This window comes from Pelodiscus sinensis, chromosome 7 (assembly GCF_049634645.1).
Source record: "Pelodiscus sinensis isolate JC-2024 chromosome 7, ASM4963464v1, whole genome shotgun sequence".
NCBI classification, from domain to species: Eukaryota; Metazoa; Chordata; order Testudines; family Trionychidae; genus Pelodiscus; species Pelodiscus sinensis.
Genome location: NC_134717.1, coordinates 5,302,079 through 5,328,685, shown reverse-complemented (window position 1 = coordinate 5,328,685; position 26,607 = coordinate 5,302,079).

Here is a 26,607-nt window from a genome sequence, read left to right as displayed (position 1 = left end):
CTATGCCCCAACTAATCATTTTACTGAAATTTTACTAGCCAATACTAACATTATTCTCTAACTAATTATATCCCGCTACCTTAATTGATTTGCGCCTAGCAACATTAATTAGACAGCTGACAGAAACAATTAAAGAACCAGACAGAGAAACAATAGAGAAGCATATGTAGCTGTTACTCATTCTGCACCAGATCCAAAACCTGTTGGTGTTAGTGGGAAAACCATCGATTTCACCAGTCTGTGAATCAGACAGTATATGACTTGCCATGTTAAGGTGTATTTATCCCTTACGTTCCTGGATGCCTATTATTTTTGCATGCAAATCCCAACCACAAGAAGTAAGCAACTTCAAATCAAAAGGCAAACAAAGGCCCAACATCACAAATGGGCTCCATAAAGTGACTCGTGCATATTTTAGAGCAGTGATTCCTGAACGTAGGGTCATGGCTCTGTACTGGGTCACAGGACCTGGGGTCCTGGGTCGGAGCTCCATAGGGAGGAGAAGAGAACTCCCTGAGAGTCATGCAAGGAGCTATGCAGGCAGGAGACTCTAAAACAGTGTTTTTTAAACTTGTTTTCTGGGAAAAATCATTTATGCCCGTGACCCAAATTTTTAGAGTAATGCAATGGAAAACTAGTTCATTGGTTGTCACCAACTCAATGTGAATGCTTTCTCTTGCCCTTCCAATTAAGTATTAATTATCATTATTTGTAATCTGGGTGGGATTTCAATGACATGAAACAATGTTTTTCCAAAACACTGCTTTTCACGAACCTCATTTTCAGCCCCTCACTGTTTTGAAAAAAAAACCCACAGTCCTTAGCTTCTATAGACTGTATGATCAAAATAATAGGTCTTGGCTAATTATTCCATTCTTTGGTACCTTTGTTGGTGAATCAAGATGGGACAGAAGCAGCAGCTTTTTCATTGCTGTTTGAAACGGCTGCAGAGTCACATGAGCCAGACCTTGGCTCGAAACAAACAGGCATTTCCGTACATGGAAGTAAACGGAGAAAAGGGACAAACAAAGAAAAACCCCAGTGGCACCTCCTGAAATCACATTTTCCCTGTAACGTCAATGGAAGAAATTCAGAAGAGCTGTTAATAATTGTACAAAGTCCAACAAGCTCTTTTCAACATCCTTCGGGATTGACTCCCTAAGAAATGCACTGGGATTGAGGCTAGCATTGCTACCTCATGTAGCTAAGCCAGCCATTGATTTACTCAGGAACAGTCGTTCACATTTTGTAAATCACTCTCTTTAAAGAATGCCCATTTGGCCAAGCCTTCAGGTGTGATTCTATACCCTCTTAGGGAAACATGAGGGGATATTATGCTTCAGAGAAGCCATTTTCCTCCCGGTTGCTAGGTTACACCTCTTTAAGGAGTGTAGCAAATTCCCCCCATGGAATTAGGCAACTGAACTAGTAGCTAAATGGAACAGTGGAGTTACCCCCTTTTCGTCCCACTCTACCCCTGTCGGGAACAGACGGCATTTAGTGACTTCAGTTTTCTCTGGCGTGAGTCCAGGAAGCATGGGCGACTTCTTTCCTTTTCTCTCTCTACTGGCCAATCATGGCAGAGCTCCCCCTAAGGGGTTTAGCAAGCTGCCTCTCCAGCATTGCCAATCTGGATCAGATTTCCCTACGCTGCAACTCTTTCTGTTTCATAGTCTGCACTTGTCTGAAGTCATGTCAAGGCATGCTTTGTTTGTGGCACAAATCCGGGCTATGCACCAGAGAGCAATGCTGTGGATAAGAAAACCACAACGCAGACCAGACGTAAGGCCTTTATTTATTTTGCAGGGGCAATTCTGGACAACAACAGGGTTATTTTTATTTTTATATTTTTTTAAGTGTAAGCATGCGGCTGTAATGCCTGCAACTGGTCTCCCCGGACAGCTCTGGAGACTAAATCTGCTTTTTAGCCGTAGAATCCAGGCAACCATACCCACCGTGCCATGCCAACCTGATGTGGAAGGAGCACCTGTTGCCATAGGGAGTTAATTGCATTTCCATGTCTCCCTTCATTCCTTCCTGTTGAGATTGGTTATAAGTGTGCCAGTTAGTGATAGGGATTTTGTGAGCTGGAGTAAAGTCAGTACATCAATTTTATATAAGACATCAAAGAGCCATCAAATGGCAAGAATCTTCAATCCCAATTGACCCTGCATGGATTTGCTACGGGAAACAACAGGTAAAAGGTAGTGGCCCCAGATTCTCAGCTGGTATAAATTAGTGCATCTCTACTAATTTGCCACGGGTTAAACAAAACTAGCCACAACAGTTTTCCTCCTGCCTACACTGGAATGTGCAATCATGTTAGTTAAGTGTTAACCTAGGACAAAAGAAAATCAGGGCTAGATTTACAGCCAGCATGTGTTTAGGCATCAGCATTGAAGTTCAGAATAGGTTTTTGTAAGTTATTTATGCTCATCTGTTGTTTTGTCTTATTAAACACCTTTTTCTAACCAAAATAAAAAGATAAAGGAAATAAAGGAGATAATAAATGCTGCGGTGCGAGCTGCTGCCTTTTTCTTCTATTAATAATAGAGATTTGGGTTTTGTCTGTAGCACTTCTTTTGTTTTAGTGGGTAACTGGATATCACTAGCAACTGCTGTGATAAGAACTGTGGTCTGTGAGTGCAGACAAAGATGGGGAAAGAAAAGAAACCCACAACCGAGCACTAAGGAAAACAGGGGTTGCAGATGTAATTCTATTTTTTTCTATTTTTCATCAAAAGTGCAACTCTGGAAGCCAATATACAGCAAAACATTGACACTTGCTCAGCTATAAATCCAGACTCTTTATGGATATGTCTACACTAGCCCCCTAGTTCGAACTGGGGAGGCTAATGTAGGCATTCAAAGTTGCAAATCAAGCCCGGGATTTAAATATCCCGCACTTGATTTGCATCTTCCCGGCCGGTCGCCATTTTTTGAAATTTACAAGTCCGGGCTAACTGCCCGCTTCTCCATGCAGCAGGGACCTGGTAGTTCGAAATAAAGCCCTAATTCGAACTACCTGTTATTCCTCCCGGAATGAGGTGTAACAGTTCATTTCAACTAAGGACTTATTTCAAATTACTGTTTCACTGCTGCGTGTAGCCACGGGCAGTTACTTCGGGCTAGTGGAATTTCAAAATGGCGACCGGGCGGGAATATGCAAATAAAGCCTGGGCTATTCAAATCCTGGGCTTCATTTGCAAGTTCGAACTAGGGGGCTAGTGTAGACATAGACTATTGTTGCAAATAAAGGACATAACATATGGTATTTCCCATCCTTATATATTCTGATTATTTCAGTGTATCCTATCATGGACACACAGGTTCTAATTACATAAGAAATGATTTGAGACTTTTTCTTTAACTTTTTGAACAAGAAATAAAAACTTTGGGGGAATTTTTTTTCTTTTATTTCATGCTACTTTATCATTCTGGCTCTCAGTAAGTGAAAGCAGCAAATAGCAGAAATCCCATGAAAATCTCAGATCTTGCAAGATTTCAGAGTCTTACTGTGTGCAGCCAAAAACTTCAGAAAAACATTCACTTTATGCAAACTTTATAAGGTTCACCTAGTCCTACTTCAAAGTAAGGAGCTACTTGTGATCAGATTAACTTGCAAACTTTAATTCCAAACATTCAAATCTTTATCATTTTGGCTTCTATCAGCTTTTTTTTTTTTGTAGGGGGATAAAGAAGCAGTGGGGGAGAGCTGAAGAAAATAAGAGATTAAGTGGAAGAGGCAGAATCCACCTGTTTAAACTGATATATTAAGTAATATCTTATAGAAATGCTTAGTGTCAGCTGTGATGTAGCTTTTTTTTAACCGAACAACATCATTAGCAAAGTTTGTTTCCATTGCTTAAAACTCTGTGCCTGTGTCTCTCTCCCTTAAAGTCCTAGCAGACTCTTATTTTTAGATGTAGCTACTCATTATAAATTATGCTGACACAGAGAAAGAAAACATTATACAGGCTACATCAACACTGGCAGCTTCTTGCGCAAGAACTCTTTTGCGAAACAGTTCTTGTGCAAAAACTCTTCCAGAAGACAGCTTCTACACTTTTGCGCAAGAGCATCCATGCCAGTGTAGACGCTTTCTTGCACAAGAAAGCTCTGATGGCCATTTTAACCATAGGGCTTTCTTGCGCAAGAAATTCATGTTGCCTGTCTACGCTGGCCTCTAATGGAAGAGCTCTTGCACAGGAGGGCTTATTCCTGAGTGGGAGTATCAGAGTTCTGGTGCAAGAAGCCCTGATTTCATACATTAGAACATCCGTTTACTTGCGCAAGAACATGCAGCCAGTGTAGACAGGCAGCAAGTTTTTGCACAAGAGCAGCCGCTTTTGCGCAAGATCGTGCCAGTGTAGACACGGCTCAAATGTTGACATGTTACAGTGGCTACTCACCATGGAGCGGGACTCTGCAATAGTGCATTGATTTGCCTCTAAAGAAAGAAAACAACAACAAAAAAAGAGAATATCATGAACTTCGACCTCCTAACCAGCCATCTTGCACAATGTGCATGATGGATCAAGTGTAGAATGGTTTTTTCACTGTATAGCCCATTATAAAGGATTTTTTTCATGGTATGAATTAAATGAACCATTTTTCTAGAAGTTAAAAGAAATGATGATGGGGAGTGGTTTAGGGCAGGGGACTCCAACCTTTTTATGCTTGAGATCACTTTTTGAATTGAAGTGCAATCCAAGATCTACCTGAAACCCAAATACCCTTGCCCCATCTCCTTTGTGCCCCTTCTCAGAGGCCCCGCCCCTTCTCAGAAGCCCCGCCCCTTCTCAGAGGCCCCACCTCTGCACACTCCTAATCCCTTCCTCCTTTTCACTGGGCTGGGGCAGAGGGGTGGGGTGCAGGTTCTGGCCTTGGATTAAGGGATTTGGAGTGTGAGAGGAGCTGCAGGCAGTTGGGAAGTAGGAGGGGATTCTAGGTGCAGGCTCTGGGAAGGTACCCGCTAGAGGAACTGCTTCCCATCTCAGAGCACACAGCCAGGGTGTGTACTGCTGTAACCCACACACCTGCTGGTGTGGGGCACTGTCCCAGGTCATGGCACCTAGACCGCTCCTGGGAGAACAATGAGCCTGCTCTACAGCCTTAGCTGAGAGCCCGCTGGCTTTTAGCGCAAGCGGTAGAGGCTCATGGTTTGGTTCTCTAGAGCTCCCAGGTCTGGTTCTGCCTGTCGGCGTGATGCTACAACCGGCCAGGGAGCCTGAGCGGACGGCAGTGCAGAAATGAGCTCCCAATGCAATACTGCAGAGAGCATGGACCCGAGACAGATGTTTTGGTCACACACCACATCTGCCATCTCTCCTCCCAGAAGCCACACAGCTGAGGAGACCTTGGCTCCGTCTCTGGCTCTGCCCCCGATGGACTTCGCAACTCCCCGTACCTAGGTTTCCATCCCAGTTGTCTTCATTCAGATTGCAAACACTTCAGGGCAGGAACTACATCTCATGATGCATACGTGTGTGGCCTAGGAAAATGGGACACTGATCATGGGTAGGGCATTGGGCCATGACTGTATGGCAAACAATGTGTAGCATTATACCAACAAAACTTCCGTTTGGTTTCATTCCAGTTTCAAATAACATGGTTAGCTCCCTCCCTCCCCCAATTTTGGGGCTCCATTCGCTTTCATGCTCAGGATTGTCAACCATCAGTAAATTTATGCACAGTCTGTAAAAAAGTTGCCAAAATTGGACATGCCTGTAAAGTATTTAGGTGTCCGTACATTTCGTAAAAGTGCAATAACATTTCAAAAACAGCAATTATTCTATAGCAATTAAATTTCTTCTGTGCTGCTTCTGCCATTTCACTGCAGAGCAGAGAAAACTGGACATTCTAGTTATAAATAAATTCTCTACTCCTGTTCTTGAAGGATTAATAACGGTCAGAAATGGATCTGGGACTTCAGCTATGGTTAACAGCATCAGTGTTCAGAGGTACGATCACTAGATGGAAAACTTTCAGGACCATGACTAACTAAATGAAAGTGAATTAAATAGCACATTGTTCTTGTGATGTATGAATGACAATGATTACTTTTCACTTTTGGCCATTTATGTCATCTTAATAGAGCATAAAAATTATATTGATAAAAAATGTGTCTGTCCGTAAATTTTTCCCATTTTATCCGTAAATGAAATTTCTGTGGGTTGGCAACTCTGTTCATGCTCCATGCGAAGGGGAACAGGATTTCTCAGGCTGATGCAGGAGACAAGCTCCTCCTACGGCCCCTTTAAAAGAAATTGCCAGTCTCCAAAATCTTCCGTTTTTGCTGTGCTGTTAGCGGCTGCTGTGCGTTTCAGCGCTGACTCATGCCAGGCCTGCTCCATAATGGGAAGTGACAGGCTCTTCATAGCAACACGCTGCTTGCACCTGGGGAAAAAACCCAGACAAAGCGATTGTTGTGCAAGGGGCGGATTAGAGCAACCACTGCGCTTCTGCGAAAGGGGAGCGATTCAGGAGTTGCACGACCCGGGTCAGATACTGACATGGCAAGCTTGTGGGTAATCCCTGGACAAGGGGAACTGAAGCTTGGGGGCAGTAAACTCTGCCTTTTAAAGGCACTGCTGGAGATGTATCTGTACCTGTCAGCAGGCCCATCCCAACCAATAGGCAAAGTACGCAGCCACGCAGGGCTCCATGAAATTCGGCGCACCAAATTCTGTGGAGCCCTCGGCAGCCCTATGCTGCATCTGGGGCAGTGCCAACTCCATCCCGCATCCACCTTCACCGCCTCTCACCAGCTGCAGCCAGCAGGGCCGTTCCTGAGAGGGCGAGGGTCACAACCGTGACTGGCCGTGTTCTGCAGCTGGTGAGTGTGGGGGAGGGGTGTGTGGTTCTACCTCTTCCCCCCTGCGCCCCCCGAGCGATGCAGCAAGGAGGTGGAGGAGGGGGCTGGGGCCGGCTCACTCCCCTTCCCACTGCTGCTGTTCCATGGGCCCAACCCCTGCTGCCTCCCATGCCCTGCTCTTGCCCCATAGCCCTGAGCGTAACCCACCCAGAGGGCCCCCAGCTCATGCAAGGGCTGCACAGGACACCCAGGTCTCTAGGGGGCTCTGTCTGCAATGGAAAGGAGGGGGGTTTTGGGGTTAAGACCCTGGACAGGGAGAGCCGCGGTCCCGTTCTTGGGTTCGATGCAGGCTGTGTGGTCCTGGGCAAGTCACTGAACGACGCGGCTGATGCTCACAAGGAGGCAGGTTGTGACCGGCCTCCATTCCCCGTATGTGAACTGTTTTGAACGGACAGAGCAGGGGTGGGCAATAATGTTAGAAGGGGGGGGTCCACGTCACAAATTTCAGAAGTGGACACAGGCTGCCTCAGAAGGGGTGGGGCCTCGGGCGGAAGAGGCGGGGCCAGGAGACTTCATGCTCCCTGCCCACAGACCCTGATCGGCCTGGGGGCGGAGGAGCGTGTGAAGTCTTCGGCCCACGCTCTGCCGGGGGCGTGCGTCGCCTAGAAAAACCTGCCAGTCGTTTTGAACAGCTGGCGGGTCCCTATGGTGCCGCGCACCCCTGGCTGGGGGAGGAGACTTTGTACGCTTCCCCGTCCCCAGGTCTTGATTGGCCTGGAGATTGGGGCTGCTGCGGACCGGAGTCGGCCTAGGGTCGGTGTCTTGCCCACCTCCGGAATAGAGTAACAGCATTTTGTCCCTCTCGGCTGTTTAGACAAGGAGCTCTTGGGCAGTCTCTAGGTATGTGGTTCTTCTGGGCCTAGCGTTGCCAGGTGCAACTGTCATGTAAGTAAATGCAGCTTGGACCTCTCTGGTCCAGCATCCTTGGGACCTGACTGGTCCTGGACAAGAGGATTTGCTGGACTGGGGGGGGTCCCTCCCCTCCTGGCCTGTGCAGAACCACTGCCTCCCCACCCCCCACTGCCTGCCCCGCTGCTGCCTGGCCAGCCATTTCTCCCTGGGCTGGAGCTCTCCAGCTCCCATTGGCTCCGGTGCTGCCATGGTCAGAGCTGCATGGCAAGGGCTGGAGCTGCAAGGCTGCTGCCGGCCCCCTGGCTACTGCCCAGTTTCTGGAGCCAGATCTCCTCACTGTGTCCCCCCCCCCCCCAGGGCTCCTGGGTGAGACCCTCCCTGCCCCGCCACTGCACAACTGCTTTGTGGCCAGACATCCCTATACCTGGACTCTGTGGTCCTGGAACATCCGTGGTCCTGCCAGACCAGAGAGTCCCAGTTAAGGGAGGTAAATCCTGTAATTGGATGGATGTCAAAGAGCTATGTTAAAAGATCAGAGGGGTAGCCATATTAGACTGAATCTGCAAAAACGACGAGAAGTCCTGTAGCACCTTGCAGACAAAGGGTACGTCTACACTAGCTCGTTAGTTTGAGCTAGGTAGGGTAATTAGGGCAAGCGGAGCTGCAAATGAAGCCCAGGATTTAAATATCCCGGGCTTCATTTGCATGTTCCCAGGCGCCACCATTTTTAAATCTCCCTTATTCCGAACTCCGTGCCCGTGACTACACACGGCACGGAGTAGGTAGTTCGAATTAAAGCTCCTAATTCGAACTACCGTTACTCCACATTCCACGAGGAGTAACAGTTAATTCGAACTAAGGAGTTAGTTCGAATTAACGTTTAACTGCCGTGTCTAGCAGTTAGTTTGGAGTAAGGGAGATTTAAAAATGGTGGCGCCCAGGAACATGCAAATAAAGCCCGGGATATTTAAGTCCCGGGTTTCATTTGCAACTCCAGTTGCCCTCATTTGCCTATCTAGCTCGAACTAACGAGCAAGTGTAGACATACCCTTGGTGTTCACACCTCCACATCAGCTGCTAGAAGGGGGCCTCATCCTCTCTGGCTGAATTGACCTCGTTATCTCTAACCTTACTCCTGATTGGTGCTCTTTTCTTATGCCTGTATATTTATACCTGCCTCTGGAATTTCCACTACATGCATCTGATGAAATGGGTCTTTGCCTACGAAAGCTTATGCTCCAATAAATCTGTTAGGCTAGAAGATGCCACAGGACTCCTTGTTAAAACCATTATTTTAATGGTTAAAATGTCAAGCCCTTGAAAGCTAGGAAAGGCCAGTATTAGCGTGGCCTATGCAGCCTTGGTGTGCCTTGGGCCCATGCCCTATGGTACAGTCTTTAATGCTGTGATCACATACAACTATTCTCACGGGACCCCTGCCTCATTCAGAGCAATGTTTCACGCTTTTATGCTTGTCGCTACATTCCTGGCCCCTGTGTGGTTCACTGCACACGACTCCAAGCATGTCAGGGATACCCAATTGTTCCTCATGCCGGTTCCTAGAGCGTGCCTTCGCACTGCATTCAACTGCCTCGCAGACATCAAGGAATTTATCTCCACTGTAAGATACAAACGTATTTTAAGTGACAGGCAATCTAAATCCTGGGGCTGCAGCCAGCCTGCCCTATAGTCGGAGAAAAACTGCTGGGCAGCAAAATATCTCCCCGTGCCACATGAACATGGGGGCAGGAAATGCTCCGTTGGTATTTCAGAGGCTGGGTGCTCAGGACTTTTGGTCCTTCTTCCAAAACTTTTGAAAACGAAGCCCCCATTCAGGAAAATGAAACCTTTCTCTCCCTTTTCCCTGCAACCCTGTCATGTTGCTCAAGCACTACACATCCTAGTCTACACACCTGCTCCACAGTTGGCGCTGCCCGTAAGTGTTTCCTCCAATGTTTCCCACCCCCGAGAATAATTTTTTTTTCTAGGCACCCATATAGGGGGGAGTGTCACACATCCCCTTACATCATGACTTGGCTGGAGGGACAAGTCTCGGCAAGCGGTGGCTGATCAGAGGACCAGAGCAGCCATCAGCTGGGGGTGACAGATGGAGATGGAGCTGGTACATCCTATCTGGCCCCAAGGAGCTGCTCCAGCAGTGCTCTCTCCCATACCCTCTCACACACCCTTAATATATAGCACAGCCTGCTCTTTATATGGGTTGAACCTCTCCAGCCCAGCACCCTCGGGACCTGTCCAGTGCTGAACCAGAGAATTTGCCAAACCACAGGAGGTCAAGGTTGTCTAGCAGCATGGCCAACACTTCCACTGCTCCCTGGGCTGTTAGATGACGTGTAGGGGGTACATTAGAGCTAAATAACAGCATGGAAGACTAAGAGCTGGGACTGGTGTCTGTAAACAAACTCTATGGGACCATAGGAAACTTGCTACAGGTTGGACCTCCCAGAACCGGGACTTCCTCATCCGGCAGCATCCATGGTCCAGCATGACCAGAGGTCTTCGTGGACCAGGGAGTTGTGGCTGGGAGGCCCGGTGGCAAGAGGGTTGGCGGCTCGGAACCTGGCACGGCTGGAGCTGGGACCGGTCAGGAGCATAGTGAGGGGGGGCAGGAGAGGGCAGTTGCCAAGCTGAGGGGGCGCCAATTTAGTTCCTCTCTGCTCCCCCTGTCATCCTTCGGCTCGCCTGTTCCTCCTCCACCCACTGCCGCTGGCTGGAGACTCCTCCCTGCCTCTCCACCCCCAGCCCCACCCTCCTCCATCTCCGCTGGTTGGTTAGTGCCTGTGGGGGCTGGCCCCAAATTGGAGGGGGCAGAGGAAAATGCAAACAAGCTCCCCCCCTCCTCCCAGGGTCAGGCTCAGCCCTGTGCCAGGTTCGAGGCCCCACTGCATGGCAGCAGAGGAGGAGGATGCAAATTTTGCTCATAATACCCTCGCTATGCCTCTGGGACCGGTGCCAAAGCCCTGGTAGTGCAGCACAGGTGGCGGCAGCCCCAGTAGCAGGGCCAGGGCCAGGGCAGTTGTGGTAGCTATGGCGGTGGGGCTGAGGCCGGAGACATGGCAGCCACAGCAGCCCCGATAGTGGAGCTGGGACAGTCCGGGCTGCCAGGGCCACGGTTGCATGTCAGGGTGGGGGGAGGGCAGCTGGGGTCAGCAGCAGGGTGGGAAGGTGGTCTGGAGTGCCGGTAGCAGGGGACCTTCTCTGGTCTGGCAAATTCCCTCATTCGGGATCAGTCAGGTCCCGAGTGTGCCTGACCAGAGAGGTCCAACTTATAATACCCATGATAAGTGGACATCCAGCTAACTAAAATCCTGCTGCACTAAGGATGTTGGTGGACCAGAGAGTGCTGGACCAGAAAGGTCCAACCTGTACAGCTTTATTAGAACATTAGCATGAGCATCGCTAGTTCTAGTCGATCAGCCTGGGCTGGGAGCAATGCTGATACTCCCAGCGACAGAGATCCATGAAGTCATGAATGGTCAGGAGAAAATGAATGAGGAAGTGTTATTTACCCTTTCATATAACACATGAGCCACAGTCACCCATGGAAACTAATAGGCAGAAGAGTTACAAAAAGTGTAAGGAAGTACTTCTTCACATATTGCACTGTTGACCTGTGGAACTCATTGCCAGGGGAATTTTTGAAGGCCAAAATTATAACTAGCTTAGAAAAAATTAGATAAGTTCATGGAGGCCCATCCAAGGTGGCCAAGAATGCAATCCCAGCCACTTTTCCGGAATAAGCTGCGAGCTGTCTACACTGGCCCCTTGAATCTCCCGAAAAGCACTGACGATCTACTGTAAAATTGTCAGTGTTTTTCCAGAAAAACTATGCTGCTCCCGCTCGGGCAAAAGTCCTTTTCTGGAAAAACTGTTCCGGAAAAGGGCCAGTGTAGACAGCACAGTAGACTTTTCCGCAAAAAAGCCCCGATTGCGAAAATGACGATCGGGGCTTTTTTTGCGGAAAAGCGCGTCTACATTGGCCACAGATGCTTTTCCGGAAAAAGGGCTTTTCCGGAAAAGCATCCTGCCAATGTAGACGCTCTTTTTCCGGAAATACTTATAACGGAAAACTGTTCTGTTTTAAACATTTCTGGAAAAAGGTGCCAGTGTAGACACAGCCTGGGTGTCTTTGAGCATCTGACTCCCAAATGCTGGGACTGAATGGTGGAGGATGGATGATTTGAAAATTGCCCTGTTCTGTTATTTAATTTTGAAGCATCTGGTATTGGCTACAACTGGAAGAAGGATGCTGGGCAACTGGTCTGACTGTTATGGACATGTTTATGTTCTGTCAAAGTGCTGTGTAGACATAATCTGAAATGAATCAGAATGACAGAGGGATTTGACCCTACCTGACTCACCTCCTCCCGTTCACTGAAGCAGTGTGTGACACAGTGCTAGAATACTAATTCCCTTTCATTTTTTACGTGTTCATTTTTTGCTTCTCTGTATGCATCCCAAAACTGTTCCAGCTTTTTATTACCGCTCTTTGAGTTTGTCCTGAAGGGTATGTTTATTCTTATTCCAACAGCACAGAGAGAGCTCTAAGTCAAAAGACATGGGGGCGGGGGAGCAAAAGGATGAAAGAAATGCGGATCCTAAATAGTTGCAAATTACTTACAAACCGCAGATTCAGGAATGAATTTCAGAGATGCTTCAGGCTGCGTGGCTTCAGAAATCTTACCAGCTAGGGTTCCCGACCTCTTCAGGTTCATGCATGAGCTAACCAAATGGAGATCCTCATCATACAGAAAGTTCTCTGGGCCCCATACAATTGAGCTGCGCATGGATCGGGGGCACCATTTAAAATTCTGGTGTAGTGGGGGGTGACCTGTGCATCTTGTTATGTGGGGGGCGAGGGGGAGAGAGGGGAGTGAGAGCATGGGGGACAGACTGAAGCGTCAGCAGTGTTACTGAGCATGCTCAGTACAAGACAAACAGTAAACGGGGTTGGAGGGATGGGACCAATCACATCTGCTCTCCCCCCCCCACACACACAAATCACCTCATTCTTGGGGCTACTAGGCACTGGAAATCTCTGTTTTTTGGGGCAGGTAAATTAGCAATTAGCTGATAGGAGCACTGCATCTAATTCCTATATAATTCCTACACTACAAAGTTAATTCGAACTAACAGCCATCAGTTCGAATTAACTTTAATAGTGTCTACACATGCAGACTGCTAGTTCGAATTTAAATCGAACTAGTGGAGAGCTTAATTCGAACTAGGTAAACCTCACTCTACGAGGAGTAACGCCTAGTAATGCCTAGTTCGAATTAAGTAGTTTGAATTAAGGGCTATGTAGCCACTTAATTCGAACTAGTTGGAGGCTAGCCCTTTCCAGGTTGCCCTGGTGGCCACTCTGGGAGAAACCAGGGAAACTGTTCTGCCCCCCTCCTGGCCCCAGAGCCCTTAAAGGGGCATGGTCTGGCTACTGTGCTTGTGCCAGTTGCAAGCCTGCCAGCACTCAGCCAGCAGACCCTGCACCTGGCACGGCATGAGCCGGCCACCCGCTGCCACCCAGCCCTCCCCCTCTTCCCAGGACCAGGCTGGCGGCTCCCGGGAGCCTGCTTGGGGCCTCAAGAGGCGGGCACCCGCCTGGTCAAGTGCGGAGATCGTGGACCTCATCGAGGTTTGGGGGGAGACCTCCAACGTCCATGACCTCCGCACTAGGCACAGGAATGCGGCCGTCTAGGGCAGGATAGCTGCCAGCCTGGACACCAAAGGCCACATGCGAACCCAGGAGCAGGTTTGCATGAAAATCAAGTTGGTCCAGTGAGACCCCCAACCCTGAGCCCTGAGCATAGAACATAAGAACATAAGAACGGCCGTACTGGGTCAGACTAAAGGTCCATCTAGCCCAGTAGCCTGTCTGACGACAGCGGCCAACACCAGCTACCTTGGAGGGGATGGACCGAAGACAATGACCATGCGATTTGTCTCATGCCATCCATCTCCAGCCTTCCACAAACAGAGGCCAGGGACACCGTTCTTACCCCCTGGCTAATAGCACTCCATGGACCCAACTTCCATGAATTTATCTAACTTCTCTTTAAACTCTGTAATAGTTCTAGCCTTCACAGCCTCCTGTGGCAAGGAGTTCCACAGGTTGACTATGTGCTGTGTGAAGAAGACCTTTCTTTTATTAGTTTTAAACCTGCTGTCCATTAATTTTATTTGATGTTCTCTAGTCTTTATATTATGGGAACTAATGAAGAACTTTTCTTTATTCGCCGTCTCCACACTACTCATGATTTTATAGACCTCTATCATATCCCCCTCAGTCTCCTCTTTTCTAAGCTGAAAAGTCTCTTTAGCCTCTCTTCATATGGGACCTGTTCCAAACCCCTAATCATTTTAATATCTTTTTTGAGGTGAGGAGACCACATCTGTACACAGTACTGAAGATATGGCGTACCATAGTTTTATACTTCCCCTCCTCCTCCTTCCCCTGGCTTCCCCCTTCCAGCTCCCTCCTCCCAGGTTTCCACCTCCTCTCTCCCACCCTCTCTCTTCCCCTCTCCCTCCTCCTTTTCCCAGTCTCCCCAGAGGTTAATCCCCCCCCCATTTTATTAAATAAAGAGAGTTTCTATTTTTGAACACATGTCCTTTATCAGGAAGGGTGGCTAGGGACAGGTAAGTGGAAGGAGGTGAGGGAGGAATGGGGCATGAGCCCCCGATGGGGAGGACTGGGGTGGCTCTGCGGGCTCCCCGGGGTGGAAGCTCTCCTGCAGGGCCTCCTGGATCCTGACAGCCTCCCAATTGACCCCCCCCCCCCCCCCCCCCGGAAGGCAGCTTGCGACAAGTGCAGCCAGGCTGATGGCCAAATGCTGTGATGTGCCGAGTGTGGGCACTCAAGGCACTCCAAGCAAGGACTGCTTTGCTGTCCCTCATCGAGTTAGACAAACAAGCGGGGAACCCCTGAGAACTGTCTGTCCGGGGTGGGGGTCGGGTCCCTTTAAGCACAGCCCTCGGCTAGCCTGAGGCAGCAGCTCTACACCCTAAGTCCTAACCTGATGCCCTGCCGGCACTGCTTCCGGCCAGCCTTAACTCAATGTGGACATGCTATTTCGAATGAGCAAAACGCTAATTTGTATTAGTTTTAGGTCTAGATGCACTAATTTGAATTAGCTTATTTTGAATTAACTAATTCAAATTAATTAGTTCGAATTAGTGCTGTAGTGTAGACATAACCTATGAGACCCTCTCTGCTCTAATACTGACATATTATGACAACTTATGGCAAGTCACTTAAGGGACACTGGTTAGCCTTACATTTTTAAATACATTCTTGTTTTGTTGCTAACATTGTGGCAAGAGAGAGAAACAGTCAGGACCTCTGGGCTCGCTCTCAGCTCTGGGTTACAGAAGGAGGCAGATACATTTGGGCTCTAAGAAGAACATCAGAACGGCCATACTAGGTCAAACCAAAGGTCCATTTTGACCAGTGTCCTGTCTTCCAACAGTGGCCAAAGGCAAGTGTATCAGAAGGCATCAAATATTCCATCCCCTGTCTCCCATGCCCAACTTCTGGCAAAAAGAGGCTAGGGACCCCATCCTGGCTAGCAGCTGTTGAGGGACCTTGGGCTTATTTTGTTCTTATTGGACCCCTGTTATAGTTTGGGCTTTCCCACTATCTCCTGGCAGAGTTACACTGGTTCACTGAGAAGAAATCATTTGTTTTAAATCTGCTGCCTATACATTTAATTGGGCAAGCGTCTTGTGTTCGAAGGAGCAAATAGCACATCCCTATTCTATTTTTTCCACACCATTTATGATTGTCTAGCCCTCTAACCTATCCCCCCGCCCTTTAGTCATTTCTTTTCCAAGCAGAAAAGTCCCAGTCTTGTTAATCTCTCAGATGAAAGCTGTTCCTTGCCCTGATCATTTCTGTTGCCCTTTCTCTATCTTTTCCAAAACGAATATATCATTTTTTTGATAGGGTGACCAGATCTGCATGCAGTATACAAGATGTGGGAATACCATAACTTTCTATAGAGACCATATGATATTTTCTCTCTTATTATCTATTCCTAATGATTCCCAATAGTCTGTAAGCTTTTTAGACTTCTGCTGCACGTTGAGCAGATGTTTTCAGGGAACTATCCACAATGCTCTCTTTCTTGAAGGGGAACAGCTATTCTAGACCCCATCAGTTTTGTATGTGTTGTTGGGATTCTATTTTTCTTGGTGAATCGCTTTGCATTTATCAACACTGAATTCCATCTACCCTTGTGTTGCCCGATCACCCATAAAAACGTAAGAATATAAAACTGGCCATACTAGGTCAGGCCAAAAGTCTCTCTAGCCCAGTATCCTGTCTGCCGACAGTGGCCAATGCCAGATGCCCCAGAGGAAGTGAACAAAACAGGAAATCATCAAGTGATTCCTCCCCTGTCATCCATTTCCAGCCTCTGACAAAACAGAGGCTAGGGACACCATTCCTACCCATCTTGGCTAACAGCCATTGATGGACCTAACCTCCATGAATCTATCTAGTTCTTCTTTGAACCCTGTTAAAGTCCTCGTCCTCACCACATCCTCTGGCAAGGAGTTTTGTGAGATCCCTTTGCAGTCAGCTTTGGGCTTACCAATTTAGAGGAATATTTTATCATCTGCAAATGTTGCCCCCTCACTGTTTATTCCTGTTTCAAGAACATTACAGCAGTGGTCCAAATGCAGATCCCTGGAGCACACCACTATCTATTCCTACTCCTTTTTTCCCTATCTTTTAGGTGGGGTACCAGGCACGGTTTTCATTATGACCTAATTATCCTTTAGTTATCTGAATGACAAGTCTTTTGTTATCTTAATCACCTGACTTCTTAGAAAAGAGGAGCCTCAGGGGGGATATGATAGAGATCTATAAAATCATGACTGGTGTGGAAAAAGTGAATAAGGAAAAGTTATTTACTTGTTCCCAAAATATAAGAACAAAGGGGTCACCAAATGAAATTAATAGGCAGTGGGTTTAAAACAAACAAAAGGACATTTTTCTTCACATAGTGCACAGTCAACCTGTGGAACTCCTTGCCAGAGGATGTTGTGAAGACTAGGACTTTAACAGGGTTCAAAAACAAGCTAGATAAATTTGTGGAGGTTAGGTCCATCAATGGCTATTAGCCAGGATGGGTAGGAATGGTGTCCCTAGCCTCTGTTTGTCTGGAAATGCATGACAGGAGAGGGATCATGTGATGATTACGTGTTGTGTTCACTCCCTCTGGGGCATCTGGTATTGGCCACTCTCAGCAGACAGAACACTGGGCTAGATGGACCTTTGGTCTGACCCAGTATGACCGTTCTTATGTTCTTATGTTTGTTCCATGACACCTGTGATATCAGACAGCCCACATAGCCTAGCTGAACTTCCCTTATTCAAGTCCGTGCCTTCCCTCGTCCTCTCATCCTCTCGCTTCTTTATTGCTAAGTGTTTGCACAGTCTTTACGGGAAGACATTAAGAGGTTGTATAATCTTCTCCGCCCTCCCCTGCATCTATTTCATTCCTTGCATATGCTTTTTTCGTACCCTTGATTACTCTTCGCACTCCCTTAATCATCCATTTGCTTCTTTTTCCTTCCTCCACACACATTTATTGCTAGATAGCTCACACAGTCCTCTGGGCAAATCTTAAGTTACCTAGAAATGCTTTTCATTTCTCCTCTCTCCTTTATCCCCATTGCTTCAGTCCATTGATTTCATCTAACACTTCTTGTTCCTCTGCAGAATTGTCTTTCCTGAAATTGTGTCCCTTTAAAAAAAAAAACTATATTCTATGTTAAGAAGGGGATCGGTGTATGGTGTCACAGTGGCTATGAAAAGAGAGTCATAGAATACTAGGACTGGAAGGGACCTCGAGAGGTCATCGAGTCCAGTCCACTGCCCTCATAGCAGGACCAAATACTGTGTGTGCTGCCATAGCATTTTGAGTGTAGAGATTCCTGCAGTTTCAATATGAATGGATTTTGATAAGCATCGGTTTCAGGGGATTTAGCTTTGTGCCCTTTATATATTTGGGTTCTCTGTTGCTTAACACCAGTTTCACATTGGTGTAAATCATTGACTTCAGTGGAGTTAGTTGTGCTTTACATTGCTCTAAACAAGAGCAGAATGGGGAAGATGAAACTCAAACGGAAATGTATGTATTTTATCCAGCTCCATGCTGTCCATGTAAGTTTGGATCCAGAAAACTATCATGTGATTAGAAGAACTACTTGTGTCATAGGACTTGTTACCTAGCTACCAAATTTGGTTTTGGTACCTTTGTACTCACTTCAAACCAACCATATGTTTCTCTTCAAATTATTATTAAAACTTTATGGGATGCAAAGTTTTCTACAGCATTTGGTAGGCTTCATAGTCATGTCTATACATGAAACCGGGTGAGATGCATAGCGTATTTTGGCTCAACATAGTTCTAAGCACTACACATTATACTGTCCTTCCACTGACTAAACCAGGGGTTTTCAAACTATGGGTCGTGACCCAGTAATTGATGGTGGGATGTTGGGCGCTGGGTGTCGTTGCTGCAGGAGGATCAGGGGGATCAGGTGACCAGTGGGGGGACTAAGGGGGGGGGATAAGGCAGCTCCCTGCCTGTCCTGGCACACCAGACTGTGCTGCACCCCAGAAGCAGCCGACAGCAGGCCCGGCTCCTAGATAGGCATAGGGGAAAGAGCGCACAGAGCTCCATGCACTGCCCCAGTCCTGAGCACTCTCTCCGCAGCCTGGTCTGTGGGGCCAGGAGAGGCAGGAAGCTGCCTTAGCATCCATGCTGGGAGCTGCTCAAGGGAAGCCCCTCCTGTCCCAGCCCTGACCTACCCCCCCAAAGCCTGAGTCCCCTCCTATGCCCCAAAGATCCCCCCTCAACCCCACCCTGGTGCCCACACTCCAGTCAAATGATGTTGAGTCGCAGTATCAACAATTTTCTTCCACAGGGTCATGAGGAAAAAAAAGTTGTAAACCCACTGGACTAAGCTCCAGTTACTCTGTTCCATTGTAAAGGAACTTTTTGCCGTGTTCTGAATGTACACCACAAGATTTTCTGAGATTTTCCTTCTGTTCCACGAGCACATATTGGCCACAATGACGTCAGGCCCATATTGGGCAAGGCTATAGCAGCACAGGATGAGAGGCAGTCCTTGCCAGACCAGCTTATCCTCAAAATAGGCCAAAAACTGGAGGGGAAATAAAAGCACAGAGATAAAAAGAGATGTGCTTGGAGTCACACAGCAGTTCAGGGGCAGTGTCAGCTGTAGAAATCAGTCCTCCGGTCTCTCCGTAAGGCTATGCTGCCGTGCATAACAACCACCTTGTTTTTTCTCCGCGTGCCTTATGCCAACCATTTCACAGCTGCTGTTGCTTTTTCCGAGTGTTCATCTATGGGCATATCTTAGCTGCATTTTCTCGGCTGGCTTCTGTGCAGCCTTTCTCCTTTGCTGTATTTTCTCTATGTATAGAATCTCACTGGAGCTGTATTTTCTCCCTCGCTTAGCTCATGTATAGACTCCCAGAAGGATTCTATTTATTCACCACAGTAGCCCATGCTGTAGCTCTCAACTCTCCAAAGCCCCTGTGTGTGACGGAAGCCTCTAAAATAGGTAGGAAAGACCCAGAACAAGGTATGTGGCAAAAAGAGCCATGGGAAAGAAGGGGGTTTATTATCAACATAAGTTCTGTTTAATTAGAGACGAGGCCCCCAATCAAATTGCTTGTTCCCAGGGCTGGGAAGCACTGGTTATCCTGGGTAGGAGATCGGTTTATGAACTCAGCAATTCACACTCATCTATCATTTTAATATTCATACAGTTGTCCATAAGCTCCATCCAGAAGGATGGTGCGGATAGCCTGGGATCTAATTAAAACAGGTTCTTACTGCCCGTCATCGCTGAGACCAAAGGTTTTACTGTCTCAATCCATGATTTAGGCCTCGTCTAGCTCTATTTCCATCAGCAATCAGAAAAAAAAACACCCCAGCCTCACTTCTTGTAATTCACCACTGTAATCTGACAGTCTGCCTGGATGGAGGAGTGGTAGCCCCTACCCATGATGCTTCAGGAACAGAGCGGGGGCAAAACTGTGACTTGGGGCTTGCTAGTTCGGTGCCTGCTTCCCCCTCGCTGCACTGGGCAGTGTGTGTGCAATGGCTGTAGGGGGGTGGACCAGCGCCCAGGTCTCTCCATGTCTCTACCCAGCTGTGTTGGGGGCAGAGCTGGCCCAAGCTACAGGCTGACCGGGCTACCGCCCAGGTGCCTCATGGTAGGGGGCGCCGTGCGGGACTGCCGGGCCGGGCAGGGATGGCACTGTGCATGCTCTGTGCGCCCAGGGTGGTGCCACACATGCTCCGGCCACCAGGGGGCGGGGCCACACATGCGTCACACTCCCGGGGGCGGCACCATGCTCCTGGGGCCCGGGGCGCACGAATGGCTCCGGCCGGACCTGGTAGGGGGAGTAGCGATATGGAGGTGGCTGCGATACCCACTCACACTGCTAGGTGAGAGGGGAGTAAAGGGGCTCCATTAGGGTTAACCAGTTAACAGGTTAAGGAGTAAGCATTACCCTTAATCGGTGAGGGCTGGAGCAGCTCCCTGCCCACTGGGCGTGGTTGACACTAGGGAAACCTGGGCTCAGTTCCTCACTCTGCTTCAGACTTCCTGTCTCACTTTGGGCACCTCAGCATCTCCGTGTGTCTGATTCCTACACGCACGATGGGAATAATAGCACCTTCCTATGTCACAGGCATGTGTTGAGGCTAAGTGCATTGATAATAGGAAACTAGATAAAAACCATCCCTAGCTCCTTCCCACTTCCACTTCCACACCCTCTTCCATCCCAGGATCTGAAACCGCTGTGCAAACTTTTGTGAAGGTGGCATAAGGGTTGGGCAGTTGGCCAATTCCTGATGTTCTTATTGACTGAAAATGCCCATTGCACTTAGTGCCAGAGAAAAGGTTTCTGAGTTGGGCCCATGGGCTAGTCTAGACTGGCATGATTTTCCGGAAATGCTTTTAATGGAAAAGTTTTCCGTTAAAAGCATTTTCGGAACAGAGCGTCTAGATTGGCACGGACGCTTTTCCGCAAAAGCACTTGTTGCGGAAAAGCATCCATGCCAATCTAGACACGCTTTTCCGCAAAAAAGCCCCAGTCGACATTTTCACGATCGGGGCTTTTTTGCGGAAAACAAATCGGGGCTGTCTACACTGGCCCTTTTGTGCAAAAGTTTTGCGCAAAAGGACTTTTGCCCGAACGGGAGCAGTATAGTATTTCCGCAAGAACACTGACAATCTTACATGAGATCGTCAGTGCTTTTGTGGAAATTCAGGTGGCCAGTGTAGACAGTTGGCAAGTTTTTCTGGAAAAGTGGCTGATTTTCCGGAAAAACTGGCCAGTCTAGACACAGCCTAGAGTGTGAATGGGCCAGGAAGCCACAGATTTCCCCCCAGTAATGCAAATTGCTAAAATTGCACATCACATTCATGACAGCTTCAGGGTGCAGTTGTGTTTGTTGTTGTTGTTGTTGATTTCAGCCTTACACATATACATGCACACGCACACAGAGTGACACGTGAAAAACAAGAGTATATAGTAGATTAAGCAAAATGTCGTGCAGTATTTCTCCATCTCACTGAGTCTCCGTTTCCTTCACACCTCATTTTAAAATGATTGTTTCTCCCTTGCCTATGCCTCTTAATTTCTCTTTCCCGCTAATAATGGCCTCCTAACTGTATTAATGCTTTAGCATATTCACCTTGACACTGTTTTCATAGGATGCTTGTCGGCTATTTATACAACAGATTACTCATTGTCCTGTGTGATCTAAGGACAACTTTCTTCTCTGAGGATATGTCTACACTAGGAAACTATTTCGAAATGAAGAACATCGATTTAATAACTCCCAAAAGAACAAAAACCAAAATAGTGTGTTCTCACAACGTGGAAGCCTCGAAATTAGTCCGAGGCAGGCTCCATTATTCTGGATGCACTACCTCGACTTAGAGCCCCAGGAAGCGCTGGGGAGTAATTAGTTTGATTGACTCTGGGGAGTAGTTATTTCAAAATAGCTGCACTGGAGTGTCCACGCTACTGCTATTTCAAAACTAGCCAATTAGCCCGTCATAAGACCAGATGTTCAGGTCTCTCCTCCTCCTCGGTCTTCTCTCCTGCCCTCTCCCAGCTCTCCTCCGCCTCCTGTCTTTCTCTCTGTCTCTCTTTTTCTCTTCTCCTCCCCCTCCTGCCTCTCACTCGCGGGACCGTTTGGGCTCTGTGCTCCCCATACTGCAGTGAGGTAGTGTTGTCTTGCCCAGTGTCCTGTCTGCAACAGTGGCCAAACGGTCGCTTGTGCCACTTGCTCCCACACGGTGGCCCGGCTGAGTGGCACAGAAGTCAGCCAAACACCACTGCAGGAGCGGTGATGTTCACAGCCAGGGGGCGGGGCCTGGAGCCTCTGTCACTCTGCACGTCACCGCCCCACCCCCCTTCACCTCCCACCATGGTGCTCGGCTGACTTGCTCCCCCGCGGCGGCCTGACTGAGTGGCGCAGAAGTCAGCTGAGCGCCACAGCAGGAAGGGAAGGGGGGGCGGGGCGGTGACGTACACGGCCAGGCCCCACCCCCTGGCCATATACATCACCGCCCCCCACCTCTTCCCCTCCCGCCATGGTGCTCGGCTGACTTCTGCGCCACTCAGCTGGGCTGCCACGGGGGAGCAAGCGGTGGAAGTGGCCATTTGGGCCCTCCACTCCCCATGCAGCACAGGCTGCCCAGAGGGAACAGCCGGAATTTCAGGCAACAGCGCCTCCCAGAGGGAACAGCCGGCATTTCAGGCAACAGCGCCTCCCAGAGGAAACAGCCAGCATTTCAGGCAACAGCGCCTCCCAGAGGGAACAGTCAGCATTTCAGGCAACAGCGCCACACAGAGGGAAAAGCCAGCATTTCAGCAACAGCGCCTCCCAGCGGGAACAGCTAGCATTTCAGCGTTACAGACTCTCAGACATCGAGCTACTATATATATGATAACTATTTTGAAAATAGCGTTATTCCTCCAGGAAAGCAGAAGTACAGATTTCGAAATTACCAGCTTGTTATTTGGTTGTGTGGACGCTCCGCTTATTAATTCGACCTAAGAAGGGTTATTTTGAAATAAAGCCCAAGTATAGACCAGGGCTAGGAAATGTATCCTACAGTAGCTAGCTCTCATTTTCAATCTCAGGTGCTCTTTTGTAGTACAGGTTGATGTCAATGGGAAAAGCCACAGTTTGTTTTGGGGGCATTTTTTGTGATTCATTTTCATAAAGAAACAAGCAACAAAAAATACAGAATAAATGAATGAAAGCAGCGTGTATACGTCACCATAAACTGCACCCATCATGGAATAGCAAATAAAATTATGCAGTTATGCAATTTTACATTTTGTCAAAGCTTCAAGACCGCCTCATATGAAATCAGACTCTATTACGTACACAAATGGCAAAGGAAGGGAAGAGGTGCGTAGAGGGAGGGGAAAAACACAGAGGTCTGGTGGAATGGAAGTCTGGAATCCCACACGAGCCAAAATCTTTGTGGTGCCATTAAATCCAGCGAGTTTTATTTGCTGAAGACATGTGTTATTTACACTCTCGAGCGTTGCACGATCCCACAGCATAGGGAACAGAGTTCCTTTTTCTTTATTCCATCAACAACAAACATCAGAGGGAAAGGTCCATATTTTGCACAGCCTCTGTGCTGTCCGATGCATTCGGAACAGCATCTTGTGCTGTATCAGAGCTAAGTGGAAATTCACAGCAGCAGTTTTGATATTCCATAATATGCTCTGCCACAGGGGTTCATGTGAGATGGATGAGAATCTCCCTTCCATGCTTTCACAAAGCACTCCAGACCAACCCGTTCCTTTTCCTTAGTAAAGTATACATCGTAAACACAGGCCCAGAGAGTGTATGAAGCATTCCCAAGGTTCCCACTCACCGTTTCAGAGACAGACCAGAAACTCAAAACTGGATTATACTCTGGCGGAAGTGAGAGGTCAAGTTGCCTTAATCTGGGGAGAGTCTTTGTAGAGAAGATGCTATAGAAAATAAAAATCGGATCCCACAGCCCTTATATTTGAGGCTACGTCTACACTGCCACTTTTTTGCGGCAGAAGATATGAAAATTATGCTCTCATTTGCATATCTTCTGCCAATCCATGTAGATGGGGCCATTTGTCGGAAAAAAAACCTTTTGCGCAAAATCCCTTATTCCTCAAAAAATGAGGTTTACAGGATCTTACACAAAAGGTTTTTTTTCCAACAAATGGCCCCATCTACACAGGGCTTTTTATTGGCAAAACCTCTTCCGCAAAAGGGATCAGCAGAATATATGCAAATGAAAGCACACTTTGCATATCTTTTGCTACAAAAAAAGGTAGTGTAGGCGTAGCCACCGAGTTCCCATTGAACTGAAGAGCTGGTGGGACTAGTCATGGGACTAAGGGTTGCAGGATTAAGCTGTAAACTTCTGCTGAAGTTAGAAGTGGACCCAATTCAAAGCGTCTAGATCCAGTTCCAAATGTTCCTAGTTTGCTGCATCATCGAATTAGTGGCCATCTGTAAAGTTGAGATCCAAGTCTCTTTCTCTCTCTCCTCAAGACAGTATACTATCCTTATTACTGTGATACCTGAACAGTTGGAGGTAGCCTTTCCCCAAATTCAGGATCTACCCCACCTGAACTGATGGCTTTTCCTGAAGTTGGCAGCAGTAATATGTTCCTATGGCCCCTTCCTGTGGTTCCCTCAGGCCAGCCACCGGAGCGTGCTGAAACACACACCAAGCGAGTAAATTGCTTACCTTCCTGTTAGAAAAAGTTCATCCGCAGTTCTCCAGAATTGAAATTCAGTAGCTGGGCACCAGCTTGCCACGGATGTGCAAGCTAACTCTCTGACATACTGGCACACAAAAACAAGCAGGGAAGGAGAATTAGAGGATCAAGTTTCTGAAGCTGGAAATTCTAACATTCTAACTAAAGGAGATGCCACCGTAACCCACATACCTAGTGTGGTTACTGAGCAATGCAAGTGGTACCTAGACCACAGCAACAGTTAAGACGAAGGCTATGTCTACACTGGCAGCTTCTTGCACCAGAAATATGCAAATGAGGCAAAGGGTGGAATATCGCTGAGCCTCATTTGCATACCTAATGAGCTGCCATTGTTTCAGAAGAGGCTCTTGCCACAGAAGGAGCTGTCCACACTGCCCCGTCTTGCTCAAGAAAAACCCCTCTTGCGCAATGCCGTTATTCCTGAAAATAATCAGCGTAGTGGCATTGCACAAGAGGGTTTTTTCTTGCGCAAGAAGGGGCAGTGTAGACAGCTCCTTCTGGCGCAAGAGCCTCTTCTGAAAAAATGGTGGCTCATTAGGTATGCAAATGAGGCTCAGTGATATTCCACGCTTAGCCTCATTTGCATTTTTCTGGCATAAGAAGACACCAGTGTAGACATAGCCCAAGAGACCTCTACAGCATGGGCTGGGCGGCAGCTGGGTTTTAGCTGAGAGGTTAGAGACTCCTATACTTTGCTTCAGAAGTCCCAGGTTCAAGTACACCCAGTGGTGGTTACACCAACATCTCTAAACTGAAAATTTGACCAGCTCTTCTCTTGTGCCTCTACAAGAAGAGTGGTAGATGTAATGCCAACAGGCAGGAAGCCGGCTGAGGCTCTAGTGGGCCGGATCTGGCCCATAGATCACATTTTGCCCAACCCTGCTCTACTGCATGAGCTAAAAGCCAGCTAGCGCTTAACTAAAGCTGTGGAGCAGATTCATTATTCTCTCTGTAAGTGGCCTCACTGCCACTAGGTAGGACAGTGCACCGCACCCAGAAGGTGTGTGGGTTACAGAGGCACATACACTTTACAGGTACACATGGATAAAGCACATGAGGCTGGGAGACAGGGGGGGAATGTCACTGAAATGTAAAAGGTTGGATTTGCTATGCTGACAAAGATACTGGCAAAATTGAATATGAACAGCTGTATTCCTCAATCAAAGTGTGAAGATTAGCTCCTATTTTTTTCTCTGTGATCTTTTTAGCACATACAGTGCAAATGGCTTAAAATAAGAATCCGTGGACCAATTATGAGCTGGATTGGTCGCTCGTTAACATTGACGTAAATCAGGAATTCTTCTTCCAGAGTTGATGGAGGCGCACTGTAAAACCAACATAATGAACAAGAGAATCAGATCCTATATATTTAAACAATAGAATTCAGAAGGCATCCATGCAATAAACTAAATCCACAGCACATTATAACCTGAATAGGTTGGCTGGCAGAGAAATTCACCTCCTCCCAAACATGCCAACTACTTTCAGCAGGCTCAGAATCTTGTTTACTTAAGAATGTGAAAATAGAACGTGGGCTTCAACATTTGTACCCCAGTGAGTCAATCAGAATCATTTATTTGTCAGTCATTTTGCAAACCAGTCAGCACATATTTTCCAATCGATTTCCTTATACACATGTTGCACTTTCCGGTATTTTACACAGCTCAAGTATTGTCGTTTTGGATACAGAGTAATTTGAAGAGGATTAATAAGGAAAGTGGAAGCATTCTCTGTGTCTCCGATATGTGGAAGCTACACGGTACTTCTAAGTGCTTGTCAATTACACTTGAAGCAAACAAAAGTTAACACACTTCTGCAGTGAGGATCTGTGGACAGTCAAAGATGAAGAAGTGAATCTTTCTCACGGGGGTTTAAATTCAGTTTCTTGCAGAGAACATCCCATTAGTCCTTCCAAGCCATTGTCTGTCTCTTCACCTGTCAGCAATCTTTCTTGATTGTCTACTAACCTTTTCCCAGGTGCCCCTGGTCAAAACGAACAAATAATGAT